This window comes from Labrus mixtus, chromosome 10 (genome assembly GCF_963584025.1).
Source record: "Labrus mixtus chromosome 10, fLabMix1.1, whole genome shotgun sequence".
Classification (NCBI taxonomy): Eukaryota; Metazoa; Chordata; class Actinopteri; order Labriformes; family Labridae; genus Labrus; species Labrus mixtus.
Genome location: NC_083621.1, coordinates 9,158,222 through 9,175,052, shown reverse-complemented (window position 1 = coordinate 9,175,052; position 16,831 = coordinate 9,158,222).

Below are 16,831 nucleotides of genomic sequence, written 5' to 3'. Positions count from 1 at the left end.
GTAATTGAACCTTACGTGAATTGTTGCAGTCCAGACATTGGGACTGATTTACGGTAAAAAGTCTTCCCTTCCTTTTATTTCGCTTCAACTTCATGAACTCTTCCACAGCACCACCTCATAATATCCCAGTGTCCCTGTCTTCCAACACAACACTTAGCCTGAGTGCAGGAGGCTGGAGAACAAGGTGGAATGGACATGCAATAGGAAAGCTAATGGAACTCTTGTTCTTTAAACATATTCATTTTTAAAGAGATAGATTGCCAATGCATTTGCAGCATCACAGCCAGGTCGCCTGAAAGCCTTTACAATAATGCTACATTCTCACAGATTACTTATTAATCAAACGATGAAAGGTGCAAGAAGCCACCTCAAAGCAGGCGACATCCCTCCATCCCGTCTTGTGGAAGAAGATAGAGTGATGGTATAAACCTGCTAAGGCTCTTCTCACCCTGCACCAATTCTGGTTGGTTTTCTTTGTTGCTGCTGTCAAAAGCTGACAGGCCTGAAACACTCTAGACAACGGTATCCTCCAGGTATGTGCCCTTTCTGGTCCACAGTGAAAGCTTAGAGCCACTATTAGAGATGTGAAATAACCGTATGTGTCCTTGATGGGTGACTTTAAGGGGGATGCTTCTGTGCGTCAATTACTTCTGAACACCTTTTATAGATCCAGGAGGCTTTGTTTTTGTTTTTGTGAGTGAGTAAGTGAACTAACAGGTGCATGCATCAATATTGTGCTCCATGAAACTAATGTGCAGCTTTTATTCTGAAACATAATAATTTACACTGGGAGAAACCTTCATTCCCCCTAACTGCCCAGCACCTAACAAATGCAGTGTTTCTGAAACCCATTGTTTGAATCAAAGCATTAGATGCACTCAAAGACCAGGAAATACTGTACATGCAGTGCATGCATCATGACAACAAACATTAATCCAAATGGCCGTCAGTCAAATTATTGCAGAGCACTGCCTTCCCGTGAAAAAGGATGATATTTTTTTGCCTTTGTTATTTCAGCCTGCTGCTTATCCATTAGAGAAAATGACTGCAACAGCACTCAATGAATCAATAAACTCAATGAGTCGCTGAAAAAAGGACGCTTGGAATAAATACCACAACAAGTGAACAAATTAGTGCTAGTTTGTAAGGCAGCAAAAGTCAGTGCAGAAGCTGTTTCTTTGTGGTTTCACTGAGAGTATGCAGGTTGGAGGATTCCAATGGGATTCTTTTTTTTAATTATGTAATTAACACCAGCAAAGTGTTGTTTTGAGACTGTCCTACTGTTACAGGCCATTCATTGGCACAGTGTCTGTGCATGACTCATTAACTAAGGTGCCTTTGTGAGGAGTAATTCATTCATTTGTTACTCAGGTTGAAGAGTATCGTTATTATTTTGTAACTAAATGCAATACAATACTCTGACCTCGTATTTCCTACATGGTGGAATATTTAAAATTTTGTTGTTTAATAAACATAACTGGACAGTTTCCTTGGTGTTCATTTATTGGTCAACAAATAAATCAAATAAGCCAATAAAATGGAAGTTAGCCAAATGTCAAGCATCAGCATGGGACAGAACGTTGATGTAACATTAGCTAAATCTGATAAGAAGTCAACATTAAAACAAAAAGACACGTTGAACTATGAGGTAAATGAAGATCCCACCAATTTACATTTCTATCAGCAAAGAAATGGAAGCTGAAGCTAAGGTCAACATAAGCTCACCAAAATTAGACAATCAAAGATTTAGAAACTCTTGGTGTGGTCCAATGAGTCCAGATCCCTGCGGGTGCCTTTCAGATGGTTGGATCAACATTTGCTGTAAACAACATTAAAGCATATACTCGCCCTACTTTGTACTAAGGTTCAGGCAGATGCTGCTGGTGGCTATTTTCCTTTGATAAATGTCTTAAAAACAGTTGTCTGGATGAAAGTGCTGATGGAAATTCAAACAATTGCAGAAAACAAAGTCTTATTTGGAAGTCCTTTATCACTTACCGCTGGCTACACCTGAAGCCTTGCAAGTCAGCAAGTCAGTCTGAGGCTTTTATTGTTGTCACACGAAGCTGATATGGTTCTGAAATGGACAAACAACAGACACTTTGATATTAAAGATACTGTCAATCAATGATATATATCTAGTTTTTTTCATTAACAAAAGCATATCTTTGTCACTCACAAAGTATCATATCCTTTGCAACACATATCATGTTTACTATAGACAAAGAGGTTATAGTCATGGTCAAATACAGCATAACATATTTAACTCCATTTACATACACAAGGCCTCCTGCCACGCTAAGACAGGTATTACACGAGACCTGCAGCCACAGTGGTTGAGGAATTAATAGAGATCTGCTTTTGTTAGTCGTAATGCATCTTTACTGGCCATGCTGCCTTGGCTTGTGAGGAAAACTGAGACTGATTAAATTTGATCGGGGAGCGAAGAAAGGGGAATATGTACACAGAGGCTCACAGGGAAATTATCTGCAGGGGAGTTGTCGGCATCGAGAATCACTGCATGTTGGTCAAAGTGATTTTGATTAAAGTAATTTGAAAAAATGCAGAAGGATTTTGTAGCCGGCTTTGACGTGTTCTGACATATTCAGATGAAAGGGGAGGGAGGGTTGCTATGAATTTTCATCTCATTATAGGACATGAACAGTAACCTTGCGTTCACCACATTATGTGTTTTGTGTGTGTACACCGAACACTTGTACTCCTCCCAGACCCATTTGTCAACGAATCAGGATTCACTGAGAGTTCCAATAAATAACAGCGCTCCAACATTGAGCAGATTAGGTGTCAGCTAACTTCCGCTCCACCCCACACGTGCCATGTAGAAGCCTCAGGGGGCCTGTGTCCCGGGAATGATGGGTAATAAAAATGAATCATAGATGAAGGCCAGAGACAGGGTGCTACAGGAGGAGTCTTGATGCATTAAACAGGAACAGTCGATATGTCCTCTTGTGATAATAGAGCATATAGGAGCCGCTGCTAGGCTATTTAACGCTTGTCAATCTAAACTGCAGAGGGTATCTTGGCTACAACAGCAGGCCTGGAAATGTTCCATGCGAGAGGTTAGGAATGATGAACTTTCACATAGTTTGAAGCAGCATTTTTCAAACCTTTAAACTTCAATGGAATCAAAAAGTTGCTATCACAGTTCAACAATTTATCAACTCTGGGATCAGTGGAAAGCTATTGTGTTTATCTGCAACTATACAATAAAAAATCAATAAGGAAAAGTCTTATTTTCTTTCAATTGTGAAAGCTACTCTGATAATTAACAACAACCCGAACCCAAGTGCTGCGTTGCGCCAAGATTTACAGCCCTGTGACTTTCCTCTCGCAGTACTTAATTGCTTCTGATCTCACTTCCTTCAGTCATCATTCTGAGGAAAGCTTTTTTCTGCTCAGTGTTAAAGTAAAGCCACTTCCTTGTTCCACCTTTCAGTAATAATTAAATCCCCTGCACACTGATGGTTATATTAATAACAGTAGCAGAGAAAGAAGCAACTAATCCGGTGCTTTCTTAGAAACGCTGTGTATTTCTTTTTCTCACAGCATGTCACTTCATACATGCTCAGTCAATGCCCAAATTGGAAGCGTATCAAATTGGCCCAGAGTGATGAAATCTGTTGTTATGAATATATGTGTCACTCACTAAGAAGTTTAAGTTCATCAGTTACATTAGCGAACCCTCTAAGTGAATGGAATATGTCAGTTCTGGACTGCTTTTTTTGCGTCCAATGGGTTTTGCATAATTACATTAATGTGGTGCATTTTTACATGACCTTATACAAGCAATGACAGCGAGCCACAGCAACAAGACAGGCCTTACTCATCACTGTCACGCACAGTCAGCTGACATATCAACTCAGCTAGATGCTTGATGTGAACTCATGCTCTCGGTTCTAGATGGATTTTGCAACAATTAATGACGGTTTCCCATTCAAAATGTACTCAATAGACTTCTCCTTAGAGAGCTCAGGGCTTCATGTTCAGTCAGTGTGAGGAGTGTAAATACTTACGCAGCTTTAGGGAAGACTTCTATGTAAAAGGTACAATGTTGCATTTTCAACAAAAATGTGTTCCTGAAGAGCAGCATAGTGAGGCGTTGTATTCCAATGAACTGCTGTGATATACAACCATACCTCCCTCAACCTGCCTTCCACTTCTGCTCTACTTGGTTGTTACAGAGTTTTTTTGTTCATTTTTTTCTGGTAGAACAAAACAGACAGATGGAAGACCGAACAATGATGTTTTGTATCATAGCCAATGAATAACAAAAAAAAAAAAACAGTTTACGATACAAAACAGCAGCAGTGAAACTTACAACCCTTGGAACAACACAGAAAAAAAAAAAAACATATGTGCACAGGTTCAGATATTAGCAGGATTACGATGTTTTAACGCCATTAATACAAACTTAAGTCTTCTTCATATTCTACAATCCTTCCTGCAAAGCCTTTCAGGCAGAATGAGCTTCAACTGTGCAGCAGATGCATATACCTTGTTTAATTATACTCTATTATCTTGGTAAATGTTTGCCTGGTTTCTAGTAAGTAGTGAAAGAATTAGGTTCAAATCTCCACTTGAACATTTCTATTGCTGTGCTTGATAAGTGCCGTGTTGAGGCAGAATGAACCTTGATTACTTTCTTCTTAACAGCAGATTCCCAATTACACAGCCTGTCACTTTATTCTGGCATATCAAGGCTGTGGTAGGCGGCGGAATTATTTTCTGCCTCTTAAACAATAGTTTCTCTCTGTGTGAGAACTCAATATTGTGGTCAAAGGGCTGGTACAAGAAATGTTTTGTGTTCTTTTTTTTTTTTTTTTTTTTTTTTTACAGTTTTGAAGTTGTGTTTTTTTTTTTTATTTCAACTGTTTAAGCTTTAACTCCAATTAAAACAAGTCTGAACTACCTTAACACACTGTCTGTCAGAGTAAAACAAAAGTTAAATATGTATTATTTATATTGCCATAAATTACTCTAATGTTGTAGAGTATTTATTTCTAATGGGTTGATATTGCATCCTTATATTTTGCCCATGTATGACAACACGAGACTTTTGAATCCTGAATTGTGAATTGTTCATATTCACTCCTGTTGATTTCTTTTTCTTTCTTTTTTTTGAAGCCTTCACTCTGTTGTCAGTGAAGAGAAAAATCAATTTCTAAAGAAAAATCAATGCCAATTCCCTTCCCTCTGGCCTTGTCTCTGCCTTACAGTATATAGAACAAGTGTGATAGAAATAATGATCTTGTTCTCCTGGCTACACAAGCACAGTTCTTTGACTGTCTCAAAAAGCTCTCTAGGTCTCCTGTGGAATAGGCTCTGAGATTTGAGGTGGCTCAAATTAGTGTAAATTACCCAAACTCTTTCCTTTTTTTTTTTTTTTTTTACCACAGCCATAAGTCCCTCTTCTGTCTGCCACTGGTGCAAAGAGCTTCAGAGAAGAAAAAAAACATTAGATAAGATCACACAAGCAATGAATTCATCTCAGCCTCCTTACGCTAATTACATTTTTTTTTTTTAAATTTGATGTCCAGAGCTAATCATGTTCTTAAAGCAGGTACTTTGTTTTGGACTTCCTGTGACACTGAACACATCATTAAATCTGAAATCTCTCACAGATATACACAATGCAAACTCAGGGGAAAAAGGTGATCACGCTTTTCTTAATTAGACTACATGCATTGTGCTTGGATTATAATAACATGCAGCAGAAATAAATATTATAACAAGGATGTGTTGAGCTTTTTGTGCTAGTGTTGGCAGCCGCAGTAATAAAGGTTGTCTTCCATTCAGACAAAAAAAAATCTGATATGCATGGCTTTTACACCGCAGTAGCAAAGGAGCTCCAATTTGAGCTGAATAGGGTTGATGTCAACATATTTTGTATATATTTTTTTTCCCTGAAACCTGGAACAAATTAATATAGAATGTGCATATGTTTGTACAAAAGACTCCTGGCTGTGTCAAGCAGTGTTGATAAAACACAATCTTACTGCAGAGGGCAGCTGTGAAAGCCACAGGGAGCGAATAAACAGATTCATGAATACAATGCATACTCAAACAAATAGCACCATCTTCTGAATACCAAAAACAGTAGCAGCTACCTCCTGCTTTGATTTAGTGCCACTACATTTATTTCCATCTATTAAAATTCCACTCGTGCTTTGTAATCACTGTGGAGATGCTTTCTCCCGTTCTTCTCTTAAATGTGAGAGAAATATTATACGGTTTATGCATCCAAACACAGCCTTGTTTACAGAGGGGGGCTTTTTTTTTCTGATTTAGGTGTTATGATATTATTTTGCCATCAAGCTTGCAGCAATGTTTCAATCTTTTGATACGCTGACAGTTTAGTAAGGGGAGGAAAGATAAGAAATAATTTTGGTTTAATTGAGTAGAAGACTAAATGAACGTAAGGCCACACTTATCGGTCCTCTTTTCAAGCAACAGATGATATATCTTTATCTCTCTCTCTCTCTCTCTCTCTCTATCTCTTCCATTCTTCCTCTCTCTCTTTGCCCTTTTTTTCTGCCTCTCACTGCTTTAATCACAAGGGGGCCACAGGCAGCTTCTGATGGGCCGTGGCTGTATTGCTGTCATAGTGTCCCTCCTCTTCTCTCTCAGCTCATGCAGTGCCTCAGCCAGAGCCGGCGCAAGGACACAACCCCTTCAGGCAACCACCTCCCAAATCTGAAGGGATGAAGCACATGTTGCCACAGATAAACCACTGTGATCAATCTCATGGATGCACAGCGAATCAGTGGAGCGAAAGGCTTTGAAAATCAAGCCCTGTCCCTGATGTGCCCAGCAATGATTATGTGGTCAGTGATGCCAAAGGCAACCAGAAACATCAAGGAACTGGGAGCAGCGGGCCTGTCAGTTCTCAACACTAATTAAACATACACAAGTAGCCCAGTGATAGCATGCCAACAGGGCAAAGGCTGACATCCTTTGGTGCAAGTTCAAAATGCTAAGGGCCAAAGAGATGATTTTATTATTAAGTGTTTACGAGTTATCTAAAGCATCAATATAAGGTTGTCGAGAAGGAAGTTGGGAGATGTGTAAATTTTACTGGTAAGTCGTTATCCTGTGTTAGCCACCTCCTTAGCCAATGCTGGCCATAATGCTAGCAGGCTAACATAATACAATTACTAAATTACTTCATGTGGCTTTCTTGTCAAAAATGGATTTGAGTTAACATCCTGTAGTGGAATAAGAGAGGCATGGACATGCATCTGCCCAATAATGTTATATGACTTCAATTTGATCAAATCCTCACAGCAACAACATGTTTGATCTTTATTTTAGGAAGTACAGAAGTACAGCTAAAGTAATGAAACCATACCGTGAGAGCAATTTTTATTTAATTCTACGTATTGTGATAGAAACCCATTAAAGGTTTAAGCCTGGATGCTGCAAAGGAATTTTCCTATTGGCCGATCTGGGTTTAGGTGCCATATGTGATGCCAGATTTCGTCACCAAACCCTATAAAAACTATGTCATGAGCAAAATGTGGGGATTAAGAGTGTGCGATATATGTCGTCTACGGTAATGTCTTAATTGTGTATTTAAACTATGCAAAATGACTATATCAAGTATGTCACTAATTTAGCAAAAAGCAATCAAAGCACATCTTGAGAGTCCACACATAGGACTGACAACTGCACATGCACGTTGAGAACTCATGCAGTGTTCACGCATCACAAGCTTAGCTAGTGTAGCAGCCTGCATGGCTGAAGTTAAAGGTCCCATATTATGCTTTTTCTGGTTTTATATGCCCTTTAGTGTGTTTTACAGGTCTCCTGTACATGTTTAGGCACATCTATGTGCAAAAATTCGAAGTCCACGGAAAAGCAGCTTCTCCTACGTCCTCCTGTTAGCTGTAGCATTAGCTGCATGTAACGCTCGGTTCTAGTCCCCCTCGATAAAAATTAGTCAGTGCGGCGTCATTGTCAGTGTGAGATCACTGATCTAAGCCCATTGGCTCGTTGTCGCAAGCCCTGCAGCTCATGTTGAAATTTCCGAGAAGCGTGCCGAGCAACTGACCAATAACGACAGAGCGGATCGGCAGACCAATCAGAGCAGACTTGACCCACGTGGGGTCTAACAGTGGGGGCTCAGCAGATCGTAGCTGACAGACTCAGAGCGTAGAGGGAGCAAGGAGGAGCAGAACATGAAAACAGACACTTTTTTCGGACTTTAGCTATTGTGAACGTACAAAAGTATGTACATAGATTAAATATACGAACCCAATATGGGCTTTTTAAACATGAGTAAACAAACAGCGCCTGAAGACCAAACACCACCAGCCTTGGAATTGACGTAAATATTTAGCTGCATAGACTAGGAATCTCTTCTCTCGCATGGAAGTGGTTTTTGCTTCCAAAAGTAGGATGAGGCCCAAAAAGACATCCTTCTCGGAAAGCGTTCTCCCTTTAAGTCAGTGGTCAGGCAACTCGACAACTAACAGCCAATGAACCACGGCACAGAATATGAAGAAAATGAAAAGCTTAGGGAGTGAGCAGTCGACCTGGACTGGCCTGCTCAGGTACCAACAAAATAAAAACGCACTCATCAAACTTTGGCAAAGTCACTTAGGAAAAGAGTGAGTGACTCATGATGAGAAGGGCAACAGAAAAAACAAATACCGTCACCAATTGCAAAGGATATGATGAAAATTTAAGGAGTCGAGAGAGATTGTTTCAAACTACTTTTATCTACTTTGGACCCAAGATACACCACACCAAGCCTAGTTTACAATGCTGTCATGCTAGTTTTTGTTGGGGTTTGTGAAATATAGCCTGAAATAATTTTGTATTTCAAAGTGTGCCACAGCATTCTTAAGTTTGGGATAGCCTATGCTCAGTTTTTTTTTATATTGCTTTAAGCTGAAATCACCACAAACAACCATTCTAAGTTATTTCAAAACTAAATGATTTGACACAATATGAAATGAACTCAAAACAATTCTCAATGATGTTTTTTATAGTATTTAAAACGGTTTATTATCAAAGACATGCCGATGATTTAGTTAGCTGAAATGTACCTAACTGTTCAAGTAATTTTTCACCATCTGGTAGACTTCGTGATTCTCCCCACTTTACTTTGAGATGAATCAGAAAACTTTGGATAATTACACCTGTCTCTTTTTCCCCTTGTACGCTTTTCCCTCCCTGACTTGCACCAATGCTCTATGGGACTAAAGAACACCACACTACTAAAACACCTCCCCCCTACATATTCTCAGAAGAAAGAAACAGAAAGTTGTTGTATCTACGGCCTATGCTACATGTTGCTCTGAATGTCAAACTTAAAGTATGAAATGATTCCCATTCAGTATCAGTTACCGTTATAACATATTCTTGGGAGTGCTCAGGGCCCTGAAAGTACTTCAAATGATCCCCCACATAATCTTGGAACAGCAACAGAATCTAAAACCTATGTCTGCCAGACTCCTCAGACTTAGCTACAGAATACCCAAGGGCTCCCTGAGCCTTTGACATTTTGAAATATGTAAGTTACAGTTTTGTATTCTTTTTTCTGAATATCAAATAGCAGTTTTATTATTGAAGTTCAATTAAATTGTCTCCAGAGATCAGCATTTCCTCCACTTGAATCGTAATCTAAAGGGGGCTTTAAAAACTCTGAAGTGTTCTAGAAACTGCTTCCCTCTTTTGAAGCCTTCAAGAGCTCATGAGTTGAATTAGTGCAGTATGCAAGTGATGTGCAATTATATAAAGAAATACCCATTAAAGGTAATATTATATTGTGTTGTGTTTCTATGGTCACTCTATATTAAATGAGCACTGTATGAGTGCAAAGAAAACAGACTGAGGTATTACCAGTGTGATAATAATCACAATAATATGAAATAAGCAAATATAAAAATCAAGCTTCAGAACAAGGTGCAGCACTAAAGCCACTAAAGCCACCAATCAAAGCTTTCCAGTCGGTGAGAATTGTTTTTCGCAGGTAATGGATACGAGTAGTCTTTACATGAAAGGTAACCAGTTGCATCATCAGTATGCTGGCAGCTATGTTGTGTCACTTGTGATCACTCCATGTGTGTGAGCTGACGACCTGTAGATTCATGCCTGAGCAAAACTGCAGGGTGAAGCCAAGAGCTGCAATATCATATCTTTCCCATTCGTATGCTGTCAGAATCCCACCTGCACGGTGAGCACACTGTTTGTCTGTGATTACGTTGACCCTGCGGTTAAGTAAGGCTAACATTGTGTGATGTGTTTTGGGATTTTTTCGCCTTGATCTGGTGATGCTGCCTGCATAAATTAGAGTTGTGTTCCATGGCTCCTCAACAGAAAACCCGAGCTGGCAGTCCTCCAGCTCAATCACATTGATTTTCCATAACAATATGAAGAACACTGTTCACTGCCGAGGATTAATGAATTGCATCTTCAGAGTCACTTTGGCATTCCTAATGAAGGTAGATGAATTTCCCCAAGCAGGCCAGCTGTGTTTGAATTGGTGCTGACTGTGCCAGGGCGCTTCCATGGTGAAGCCGAAGAGAAAATACAAATATTCCACAGACTCATAAATCTTCCTTTGGTCTGTCAGATATTTTTTGTAAAAACATATGATTCAAAGTGTGACATTTATCATAATCAGTCCCAGGGCCCTTCATCCTGTTTCTCCTCCCTCCTCTTTTCTTCACCTGAAATGAACATGTTCGCTGTGGGAGGAATCAATTCAGAAAACACTCGTGACATTTTTCTCTAGCTTCCCTGTCACTAACATTATGGGATTTGACACTGAGACGCTGTGTTGTATAATTATCTTTTTCAAATCCCTCTTGATTCACATTACGTATATGTTGGGAATTATATATTGTGTGTTGTTTTCAAAGGCATGTCGACTCAAAGCTATATGTTTAACAAAAAAATGAATTGCTATAATTTTATAGCATGGGCATACCATTTCATAGGATAAGCTACATTAAGAAGTGTGTAAGATCATAAAGAACAATCACGTATATTTAAACAAGGCTATGCTCACCATCATTATCCATGGTTTAGCAGGTAGCAGCTTGTTGTAACATCTGCATCATTTGCTTAGGAGGAATGAACAAATATTTGGTCAATAAAAAATGACCTTAAAATTGAAAGATTCATCTGATCATGGTGCAAAAAGTTAATGGGTTGAATAACTTATCAAACTCTAAAAAAGAACATCAACACCTGGATACAGTCCGCAGCCAGCTAACCAACTGAGTGTTGGATGGACAGCTGTATACTTTCATTAAAAAAAAAAAAAAAAAAAAAAAAAAAAGGAAAAACATGAAAGGAAAACGATTTTGCCAAAGTGGTTGAGATTTTCAACATGTTTTTGGGGAACATAAAACCTCGACCAAAACCCCTGGTTTGTTAAAAAGTAGTACAACCAACCCATAGTGTTGGTTTCCACTTGACTGGACATCAGCTACACTCATGTTATCCAGTGTTAGTACAGCAAGCACAATGTGAACATAGGATTTGGCAATGATTGACTTAATTCCAAATCACTAATTTAGCAATTCAGAACTTCTTAAAACCTGCAGTGCACAGGCATCACATAACCAGACACATTTTTATTTAGACTAAAAACATATAACTATGGTAGAACACTGTTTAAAATGTCAATCAGTAGGAGTACTGTAAGAAGGCCTAAATATCTTCATTCATAATTAATAATTGTGGCCAAGCATAACTCAGTAGGCACTCTGCAGTAATGGGTCTAATGGAAGTAGCTTGATATGGCAGGATTGCATGAAGTGACCTGTATCCAAGCCTGAAGGTGAGTGGTTGAATGTAGTTGCATAGTGTGTGTGTGTGTGTGTGTGTGTGTGAGAGGTTTTCGGGGCTTTTTACTGTCCTTGCATTTTATTTGGTTGGTTGTAAATAATACTTGGTGGATCTAGGTCCGGTCCAATGATTTTTGCAGCTCATTCTTATGATCTTGTTGAGAGGATTGAGTTGGATTCCTCTCACAGGGCCAGAAACCAGGCAGTTATGTAGAAGGTTATGATGGATCCAATAAAGCACTTGTAAAAAAAAAAGCGAATAAAACTGATTGTAGGACCTGGAGTTTACAGAGTACACAGTTTAATGGTGATCCATCCACTGGTTGTTGGGATATTTCACTCAAGGAAGATGAAGGACTGATATACAATCCAACCAGCTTAAAGTTGAGCTGACCTGATGCGATATCAAGCAGATATTTTATTGAAAAAATTGTCTTTTTGCATTGGCAGCACATGTCTCTTGATTCCCACAGCAGCAGTTTCAAGACATTTAGCAGGACAACGTATAACCAGGGGGGGTTCATGCATTTTTCTTTGTGATGAATAGATTAATGAAATGGAAATGAGGAAAAACTTGGTGCGACACAACTCCCTAATAGACTGGGCAAGCGCTATTTTCTGTCTTGATATAAAGGGACACACTCATCTAACATATCAGATTGAGCTGCCTCTGTGGGATTTGCAAAGACGCAGAGATGTACCTATTTTCCATTTTTTACCCAATGAAACAGTTTTTTATATATAAGAAAGTGGTGCATAGAGTGATATGACAATTTACTCATCTGTTGCAAACCAAGAAGGGAATAGTTTCACCAATCATCCCACCCCCAGACTGATTCTGTTTGTGTTGTCACATATGAAGATCCTGTGGGGCGAGCGAAAGCAGCGGCGGCGGCCTCAAACTCTCATCCTCCCCGGCTGGTTGTGATAGCAATTAATTCACTGAATCAGAATCTCTGCCTGACATCCATTCCCATTTCAGACCCCCAGTTATGTGAACATTGACTCAGGAATAATCATTTGTTGAACTTTCACACCAGCTTTCTTGATAAGCAAGCCTTTGAATTATTTTTCTGCTTGGCTGTCCCTGTGAAATAGCTCTTGGCTAATGTAAGCCTGTTTTCAGATACAGTGAGCTGGATCTGTGGCTATGGGAGCGGGACTGCTTTGCCCACAAACACTGATCTGGCAGGGTGAAAAGGTGCTGCAAAAGTTGCATTTTAATATGTAAAAGTTAAACTCTACCTTTCATGGTAACTGTTAGATTTGCTGTCAGAAAAGCAAATATTGATAGAGAGAGAACTTTTCTTTCGTATTTTAGCTTTTGTACTATGAAGTGAAATGTCTTTCAACCTACGAAAAAGTCTCTCTTTCTGTCTCTCTCTCTCTCTTGTTAAAGTTTGTTTCAGAAAAGAGACATGGTATCTTGAAAGAACAAGACAATAAACACATCTACCTGAATGGAACATATAGCCATATCAGCTTTTCTGTGGGTTAAAGACATGCTCAGGACACTTAGTCCAGTTACACAACAGGCAACAGAAAAAGACTGCTCTTCATATTATCACTTTGAATCTCTTGATACTCCTCTTCCAGGAAGAATCAGATGATAGAAGCAATGGCCTGTTTTCGTTTATTTATTTCACAGCCAATGAACAATAGTCTCAACGTTCTTTAGACAAGAGTATCTACAGCGGTCTCACTCTTCCTCCCACATACACCTTGCCCACACGGTCTAATTTTCCAATACTTGAAAAAAAAAAGGAAAAGCTCTGTTCTAAATCCAATTTTTACCCATAACTGTTCAAATGCCTTTTAAACATAAAGCAAGCACGATGGAGAGGGTGGCCTCTTTGAGTATGTAATTTGATCCCTAACAAGCATGACATCACTCGCAAGTAGCTAAAATAAAAGGGAGGAAACATGGCGGGGAACCGCATGGAAGCTTCATCCCCTAGTCACCCAAACTGGCTGAAACCAGTGTGAAACATTGCTCACAGCCAAACGAGATGAGGCACGGTTGGAACTGAAGGCAAACAAATCGACTCTCCACACTTGCATATGCTGTGTTTCTGTGCCACAGATGTGGATGCGCTTGTTGTACGCAAGACACACAACAAGAGGGGAAAAACAAGGGGGCACTGCTCTGCCCGGGGCCACCTTCACAACAACCTGGACCATGTGCAGGTCTTTGTTGCCAGCTTTGAAATGTCTAACATTCAGGTCAGAACAGGGAAGTACATCTATCTTGTGTGTGTCAGGGCCCAGCATTGATGGATGACCCGGCCTGTTGAGTGGTGGTGGCCAGGTGACAGAGCTTCATTAATAAACAGATTGCAGGGCTACGCTCCTTTGTGTGTCATCAACAAGAGGTGCTCTTCTTTATTATTTCCGTGCCACAGATAATAAATACTCATAAACCTAATGACGCCTGATTACTGCAGCAATCTTTGCCTCATTAGGCTGATTAGCTGCAATTGTGCAACTGTGTGGATGCCGCATGTTTAAAAATACACTCCTGCTGCTTTGTGTGTTTGTGTGTATGTTTTTTGGTAAAATGACAGATCCTCTGCAGCTCCACAGTCTGAGCACATAGCACATCTATTTGTCATCATTAATATAGAAATGACATGATTATCTTATGTCTTTATATACTCTTTTAACCTTAAACCCTAGCAGGTTACGTTTGTGTATTTTGCATCAGCAAGGGTTTTCTATACACCTCCATCACGCTGCCTCACATAAGCCGCTCTGGTGCAGGCATGTCTCTTAATTTACAGTCCTTGGTGAAGGAAAAATGTCCTTCAATGTCAGTGTGAGCCTTCTGTGTCCACAGACAAATCAACAGAGCGGGTGGAGTCACTGACCCCAATAATTTAGTGCATTACTCTAGACGTTTTCAGATGCCGCGGAAAGTGCCCATTTTTCCCAAATCGCGCCTCGGCCCCTCCTGTTTATTACAGGTTTGTGACCCACGCTGGGCCCCGCTGAGCAGGGGTGGAGGAGGGAGGTGGTGTTACAGCAAACAGGGGTCGTAGCAATGACACCATGCATCTCCACATCAAACAAAACACCCTGAAAGCTGTTGGAGGAAGTTTAACTTCCTGAAGTCCCTGAAGCAATAACATTTAGAGTCAGCAAGTTGGTTTGGAATTGCTGGATGTTATGAATAAAAAATCTCTGCAACACTTTTGTATAATGTGAATCTATTTGTTTCTCAGTGTGCATTTTTCTTAAATATGTCCAATTGACCTCTAGAGATAAAAACATAATAAATGTCTCTGATTCTATCTACAACCTTAAACAAATCGTAAAGACAAAGGATTGCATTTTCTAAAAGTAGTTTGCTGCTTTTTTCTCCAAATGGATCACATCAAACATGCACTCTGTATTACCTGAGCCTCCCTCACATATAACATGCAGGAAATGAGAGTTTGACAGTTTGGCACTCAGTATAGCAGGCTGCCATCCATGTGCCTAACATGTGTTGAGGTGCCTGACGTTGGATACAGTCTTATTGCTATTTATTGAAGCACTGAAACAAGGTCTGTGTTCGTTAGCACCTTATACAGAGGCATGTGGATTGATAATGTGTTAAACCTTAATTATAGAAACTGTAAATCTGCTCATGTATCACCCTCTTTGCCACCCAATTCATTTACGTCTAGGTGTAGAATACAGAGAACTTCTTTGACTAATCAAGGAGGTTGGACTTATTTTGAGCTGAACACTGGAGCTGTAGTCTGTAAGTACACTTCAGAGAAAATTCAGATTGCTGTCTAAAACTGGGTGCATCGTTTTCAAGTTGCTGTGTTGTTCATTACCCGAAGCATGCTGTTAAATCCTTGGCTTCATTTCTCTCCTCTCCAATGCTTAAGATGCTAACAACATACCAGGCAAATAAGTGTCAAACAAGGATTGGCAATACCGGCTGACTGGCTGCAAAACCCAATTCCACATCATTGCCTCAGCAACTTCAGTGACAAAAATAAGAAGAAAAAATTTGACGCATGTGCTGTTGGCGTTGTAAACAAATCATTAGCTGGAAAACCTGATAAAGAAGTTATCTAGTCCAATCAATTTAAAACCACATCTGTAGCAATGCAGAAAATTGACATGAGTGCGTCGCTGAGCGGAGACGCAAGTGTCTAATTTTGCCACATATCTAAAGATCTCTTTGCGCTTACAGAGAAACGACATGATGATACTTCCTCACTGAGGGTAATAAAACCATTGCAGTGACAACAATGAGTTTTTATTGTATCTTTCCGTGAGCGGGGCTCTGAGCGGTTTTCTATATGCATGGTGGAAAGGGAGAGTGAATAAGGGACAGCAACATTGATCTAGGACCCCAAGGCTTCATTTTCCCATAGAGACAGCACGGCTAATTAGGCTAGCATGTTGCCTGTTCCAGCACAGCTGCAGTGAGAGATTAGACAGACAGGAGCTGCCAGCTGTTACTCAGATGCAGTATTACTGACTAATTGAGAACGGCGACTGTTCATGGAGCAAGGCCCATGCCAGTTGTTCGCATCCCGTCGTTCACGATGCGTCCAAAGGATATCATCCAATGATAAGGTTAATCAATGGGACTGCTGTGGAACAGAGGGCTGATTAACATGTAAATACCCCAAATCTAAATGACTCAATTGAATCACGGGAAATTACAAGGTTTTCTCTCAAGATCACTTACTCTTTGTATGTGATTTTGAGAATATCAGAATGGATTTCCAATGAAAAGACTGACACAAGCGAGAGCATTAATGAGAATGAGAAAGTATATTAATGCATAAAAAGGATTGGACTCAGGTTTTCAGGATGTGCCAGTGTACTTCCAAAGAAATGCTTTTTGATAAGAGTTTGTTCTGGATGAAGCAAATGGTAACATAATGCATTTTAAGCCCACAGTATCAGAGTCTATAATATTGTATTTCATAAAATGTGAAGTTGAGGGAATTCAAGGAATAATGACTATGGAGTCATTTTTGGACTCTCATCTCGGGAAACTT